We start from the raw sequence: 6000 nt of genomic DNA, 5'->3' as shown, positions 1-6000 counted from the left end.
ACTATTTCACTAGGAGGGTGGTGAAGCACTAGGATGGATTTCCTAGGGAGGTGGTGGAATCTCCATCCTTAGAGATTTTTAAGGTCTAACTTGACAAAGCCCTGGCTGGGATGATTTAGTTGGGATTGGTCCTGCTTTGAGCAGGGGGTTGGACTAGATGACCTCCTGAGGTCTGTTACCTATCAGCTCTGTGTTCTTGGGGATCAAGGCTCAGTACCCAGCCTGTCTGACTCACAAAAGACCTTCCCCTCCACAGCCTTTGGTTGAACCAAAGCTGATCAGAAGAAAGACTTACAAAAAGCAATGAAAAGGCAGTGGGAGACACACCTAAACCCCTGGGACAAGGGTGACAGGATTAAAGAAACTCCCCTAGCCTCATTTGCATTGAAGATAGGACAGGGAGGCATCTCCATTAGCATCCAGAATGGAGAACAGAGATTCCAAGGCAAGAACCACACTGAACTATGGGACCAGAAAAGCAGGAAAGCACTGCATGATGGGGAATTTCTGCTCCAGATGTTAATGAACCCACGCCTGCACACACCCAGCTCAGTAGTATCAGACCAATTCTAGTAATAAATCCTTTATTGGTATCCAAAATACTGAAGCTGCCTAAATGCACTGTGAGCTCCCTTGAAGGAACACTGCCCATAGCCAGGAATGATCAGTTCCTATTGTCTAGCCTGAACAAAACAACTTTGGTATACTCCCTTGAGTCATCAGTTTACCTATAAACAAATCTAGTGTTCTCCCTTGGACCGTTGTTCTTTCCCTACAAAAACCCCTACCCATACTCAAGTAAGGGCTAGTATACACTGGGAACACTAAAGTGAGGCCGCGGCACCGCTTTAATGTGACTTGTGTGGTCACGGCAGAGCGTAGCCCATGAGGGGCATAGCTACCAGTGCTGGGAGGGCAGCTCCCAGAGCTGGGTCACTGTCTACACTGGCTCTTTACAGCGCTGAAACTTGCTGCACTCAGGGGTGTGTTTTTTCACACCCCTGAGCGAGAAAGTTGCAGCGCTGCAAATTGCCAGTGTAGACTAGCCCTAAGTGTTCTGATGCCTGGATCCAAAATCTGCATCAGTTCCATTGGGACTTCATCTTCTCCTGACTGATCGTGCTGGAGGCTCTGCCCGTCTCCAGCACTCCGGACCCTCAGCTACTACCACCACCTACGACTCCCGATCGATTCAAGCTTCACAGAATGGTGAGAACCCAGCTCTTTCTCTCTCTCTCTCTCGCTAGGTATAGCCTTCTGACCCTGACTTGTGTGATCCGTTATAGTTTTCTAAACCTGACTTTTATAATCAAATTTAAGTTAGATTTAATATTATAACTGTTTTGTTTGTTTGGCTCCCTTATGGGTATTACCTGGCAATCAATAACTTTCATGGTTAAGCTGGTTGCTTCTCTCTCTCTCTCTCTCCCCCTTGTGGGTGTTTTTTTGCTTCCCCATTTGCCCTGCAGCAACGCTCCTCGTACCTAAGCTAAAGATCCCTGAAGCGCCAAAAATCCTGTGGAGTTTGCTCATCAAGTGGGTTACTGCCAGAACAATTGTTACATGGAAGTGGGAATAGAAACGTGCTGAATCTGGGACATATGAGGGTGGCAGATTGAAAGTGCTGCTCAACCCAGCCTGCTCGGGGTACTCTGTTCCAGTGCGGTGCCCGTGGCATATGAGGGTGACGGCTTGGAGGTGCTGTTGGACCCAGCCTGCTGAGTCCAGGGGCATATAAGGGATCAGCTTGGGAGAGCTGATTAACCCAGTCCTCTCAGATGTGCTTTGTTAATGTGTGTGGGCGTGTGAGGGGTGTTCATCTGATTCTGGGGCTGGAAGAACCCAGCCCTGGGGAACCTAGGTCCTGCAGGAGAGCTCCATTGGGAGGGAACGTGCAGGAGGGAGAAGTAGAGCTCCGTATGAGAACACAAGCGACCCAAGCAGTACATTGATAAAAGTACAGACCCCACCCCCCCCAAAAGTAACCCTAATAAATGAGTGTACCCCAAAGTAACGGGCAAATCTGGTAACAGGTCTCTTCCAACCCTAATCATCTTTTTCTATGTTAGGTCCAGGGCTCTGGTTTGGACCAAATATAGTTAAGAGGAGGAGCAAATCCAATCAAGATATCACCAAAATCAGGGAATGGGCCATCAGTGTGTGTCCAGAACCTGGCATTGCAATAGTGCATGAAAATGATAAATTGAAGCATCTTTGGAAATCCAGTTATGAAAAAACAGCCCTGTGCCAGAAGGAAGAGATCAGAACATTTTTCAGAAACCTCCTTGCCATTTATTGAATGTTCTCCGAAATAACATTCAAACACAGAGAAACCTGTCAAACTGGAGAATGTCTTTGTTTTAGGAGAAACCTGATGGTTAGGGGCTAATGCTCTGCATATGGAGAGGTTTAAACGGAGCTGAACAAAATGTTCATTGTAAAAGCTCAGAGCCGAGCAAAACTCATCCTGATTTCAGTATTGTCATGAACTTGAAATATGAACCATGATGTCTAAGATCTCAATAAGGTTTCCCCACATTTCAGACAAAGACAGGCCCAGTTACAAGAGGTGCTGGTCCAATTTGGCAGTCTTGTATTAAAATTACATGACATTTATGGTTTTGATTAGTAGTGAGACTTCCTAGATTCATATCACAGTCCATCTAAAGTCCTCAAAGCACTTATGAACATTAACACATGAATCCTTATAACTTTCCGTGTTACTCACCCTGTTTTACAAAGAGGGAAACTGAGGCACAACATCAACACTACACAGGGAGGCTGTGGCAGAGCCAAGAATGAAACTCCGATTAGCAGAAAGTCACTTTCAGTCCTGTTTCTTACCCACAGGACCCTCCTTTCTGCTGTCATTATGGCATGAAACCTAGCAGTTTTGGCTGAATTTTGCTTTGAGATTTTGTGTGTGTTCCAACCCAGAGCTCGAAGAAAAAATGCACAGCAAGCGAATGGAAACTAATAAAGTGCAACACCTGAGATGCAAACTGGTTGAGTTTCACACAGCTCTGCTGTTAGCCCTTCACGTGAAGAATGTGTAGATTGGCCCATCTGCCCTGTTTTGGCACTCTCTGGGCGAGGCAGAGCAGATGCAATTCTTTTGCTTAGCTTGCTTATACTCACAGGCAATATGGGCCTGAAGTGTGATGTTTGGATCCAGATTTTAGACCCCTCAAAATTCAAGGATCAAGTTGCTGGGTCTAGCCCCCTTTCTAGTTACAAGGTGTGGCTGTTGAAGCTGCATATGGAGTTGAAGGAACTGCCCTGTCAAAGCTGGGACTTGACATTCTTGATGTTAACTTTATGCTTGAACTTAAGAAGATAATGACGGTAGAAGAAAGGTTGAAGTTAAGGGAGCTTTTTCACACTGCAATTCAGATTCACCTTGCTCAGGTTTCATGTTTGTACAGTGGGGAGCACATTGTCAGTGCTCAGTAAATCAGACATAAGAGCGAGGACTGAAAGGACTTCAGTTTTGGAAAACTCCAAGGAATAATATTTTAGGAAGAGATGCTCAAATGGTGTAAATGGGCATTTTTCTATTGCAGTGGTTTGCAACCTTTTTTTATTTGTGGACCCCTAAAAAATTTCAAATGGATTGGCAGACCCCTTTGGAAATCTTAGACATTGTCTACAGACCCCCAGGAGGCCGCAGACCACAGGTTGAAAACCACAGTTCTGTGATAACGCCAACCTTCCGCAGACCCCTTAGATATAGTCTGAAGAACGCCAGGGATCTGCGGATCACAGGTGGAAAATCACTGCTCTAGCTTATGTTAATTTATGCCTGCCAAGGGTCTGGCCCTTAGTTTCTTTTTCTTTCTTCTCACGGTATGTGTTATAATCTGAGAGAAGGCAGGCCCTGTCCCAGCATCTCCCATCTCTCCTCCCTTTGTCTGTTCTTTCTGTCCCTGATCCTTTCCTCTCTCTTTTCTTTGACGAGCTTCTGACTGCTTTCTACACCAGGTTCTCTCTGTCAGGACCAAGGAGCCAAAATGGCAGGCAGGCCGGCCTTCAATAGGTTGAGCTTTCTGTGATATACCAGGGTACAATACAGACTGATGTGGCTGTGCCACCCCTGCCCTGTAACCTGGGGTGCCCTTTACACTGCTTTGCTGCTGTAGCCTCCAGCCTGGACTGCTCACAAACAGCCTCCAGCATGTAAGTCACTCCCAGCCATGTCTGTGTGAGCTGCAGCCAGCTAGCCACACCTTGGCTCTCACCAGCCCTAAAGAGTCCACAGGGTGACCCCAATACACTCCCAGTCCTAGATTTCCCCCCCAGAAACATATGTCCTGTACTGCCTAGCCCTCTCCTGGACAGTGCAAATACATTGAGTCCGTTATTCATTTGAGGCAATAATATGTACACAACTTGTTACCCCAAATGGAGTTACCCAGATACTTCCGCTTGAACACGCTGAATTAGATAAAACAGTAAACCGAGTTTATTAGCTACAAAGAGAGAGATTTGAAGTGAATGCAAGTAATGAGGCATAAAAGTCAGAAATGGCTGCAAGAAAAATAAAGATAAAACATTTGCTAATGGCTAACTTAACAAGATCTGTTAGATTCAAGCAAAGGGGGTCACCAGAGAGGAGAATGTTTTCTGAGCAATAGATGCAACAATTTAGGTTTTAATAAACACTCTGGCGTTGCCAGTTGCCGACAGGTGAGGAAACCCCAAAAGGTTCTGAGGTCTGAATCAGTCTGGATAAGCTCTTAAAAATTCAGTCCTTATAATTAGTCCAATCTCTGCAGAACTGGGCAAGAGAGATCTTGCAAGATCAGTCATTCTGGCCCTCAGCAGCACTTGTGCCAGGGGGCAGAAATGCCAAAACTCACCAGAAATAAATAAATACATCATGTATATATATATTTTTTTAATGGAGGGACAATGTGGTTCAAACTTTTTCTGACCTTGGAAAAGCTTCTGTAGGTATTCTAGGGCTAAGCTCAGTTTGACTGTACTATCGGAGTCTGTTCGTCAGTCCCTAGCCATCACATGGTTCCAGACCGCAGCAAGGAGGCTTAGTGTGGCAGTCAGAGCGGCCTGGGGGAAAGCTAGCCAGGCCCTTCACCCACTGCTGTCCTATCACTTCTCACCTCCCCTTTCTTGCCCTGGCTGCGATTACCCAGAGATGCAGCCTGAAAAGCGGTCAATTCTTCCCTCCAGCTGCCTGTGGAGTTCTTGTTTTTCCTCCTGTCATTAAATTAAAAGTAAACAGCCTCCCCCCACTCATCCGCACTAGGCTGTTGCTCTGATAGCAGCACCTGTCTATCTTATTGACAGCAAACAGCCACGGGGCTAACTGAGCACCAGGCTGGTTAAGCCTGGGGTCGCTCTGCTACCAGGGGAATCCAGTCAGCAGCAAGAGACCAGAGCCTGGATTTCTCTTTTGCCCTGAGAAGCATTTCCCAGTGGCACTGGGGCTCCTGCAGTCCGTATGGTGAGATTCCGAGTTAGCACATTCTGGAAAGCCAGGGAGAGTTCACCCTGAAATAGCTATTCGCAGCCGGCGCTCACAGGCAAGACAATAGATCTGTTTTGATCAGCGACTGGCGTTCATCCACCCAGAGCTTCCATTAGATCAGGAGCCACAGCCTTCTACTGATTGACCAATCAGTTCCTGAAGACACTGTGCTAATACACCAGACCCTGCTGTTTTATTTATGTTCCAGTAGTGCCTTGAGAGTCCTGATCTGAATAATTGCTCCATTGCACTAGGCGCTGTAGAAATAATAATACCGCCTAGTGCTTATCTAGGGCTTTTCATCCTTTGGTCCCAGGCGGAGTCAGTATCGTTATCCCCATTTTTACGGGTGGGGAAACTGAGGCATGGGGGGTAAGGTGTCTTGCTCAAGGTTACACACAAGACCAGTGGCAGAGCCAGGACTAGAATCCAGGTCTCTGGAATCCCAATTCACAGGTCCATCCACATTCCTTGCCCCGAGGAGATTGTGATCAAGACAAAAGAGACAAAGG

This window comes from Chelonia mydas, chromosome 8 (assembly GCF_015237465.2).
Source record: "Chelonia mydas isolate rCheMyd1 chromosome 8, rCheMyd1.pri.v2, whole genome shotgun sequence".
In the NCBI taxonomy this organism is placed as follows: Eukaryota; Metazoa; Chordata; order Testudines; family Cheloniidae; genus Chelonia; species Chelonia mydas.
The sequence above is the reverse complement of the archived record's forward strand: the minus strand, read 5'-3'. Positions refer to the sequence as shown.